The sequence below is a fragment of the Triticum dicoccoides genome, chromosome 3B (assembly GCF_002162155.2).
Source record: "Triticum dicoccoides isolate Atlit2015 ecotype Zavitan chromosome 3B, WEW_v2.0, whole genome shotgun sequence".
Lineage (NCBI taxonomy): Eukaryota > Viridiplantae > Streptophyta > Magnoliopsida > Poales > Poaceae > Triticum > Triticum dicoccoides.
The window spans coordinates 644,138,491-644,139,131 of NC_041385.1; positions in this window are offsets into that span (position 1 = coordinate 644,138,491).

Here is a 641-nt window from a genome sequence, read left to right on the forward strand (position 1 = left end):
GGTAAAACTCTCTGTGTCCCTTGTCCTGTTTTAACCCCTTCAAGCTAACTACGTTGCGATGGCTCCACGCCTAAGTCCTCATGCTAGGGCATCTGCCATGACAATTCCACGACAGAAGGGACAGGGGAGTAGACTTTGTGCTCTGTACTGTACATGCGTCAAGCACGGGAGAAAGAGGAGAGAGGTTGCATTTTTCTATTCCTTCAATCAATCAATTAGGGAGCTTTGGTTCCATCTTTTTGGCTTTGGCAGCACCATCCACAATGGTTCCCATCGATGCCAAAAGCTATTTTCACATTTGGCTACTGTATGATCGAAAGTATGTCTAGAGGGTGGTGATTAGACTACTTGACCAAATGAAAATCTAGCATTTTCCCATTTTTAAGTCTTGGTAGATTTTAGCAACTTAGCACAAGTCAAGCAATCAACCTACACATGCAATTCTAAGAGTGTAGCAGCGGAAAGTAAAAGATTGCATATGAAGGTAAAAGGGAAGTGTTTGGAGAGGGCAAACGCAATGTAGACATGGAGATTTTTGGCGTGGTTCCGATAGGTGGTACTATCGTACATCCACGTTGATGGAGACATCAAACCATGAAGGGTAACAGTTGTGCGAGTCCACGGAGGGCTCCACCCACGAA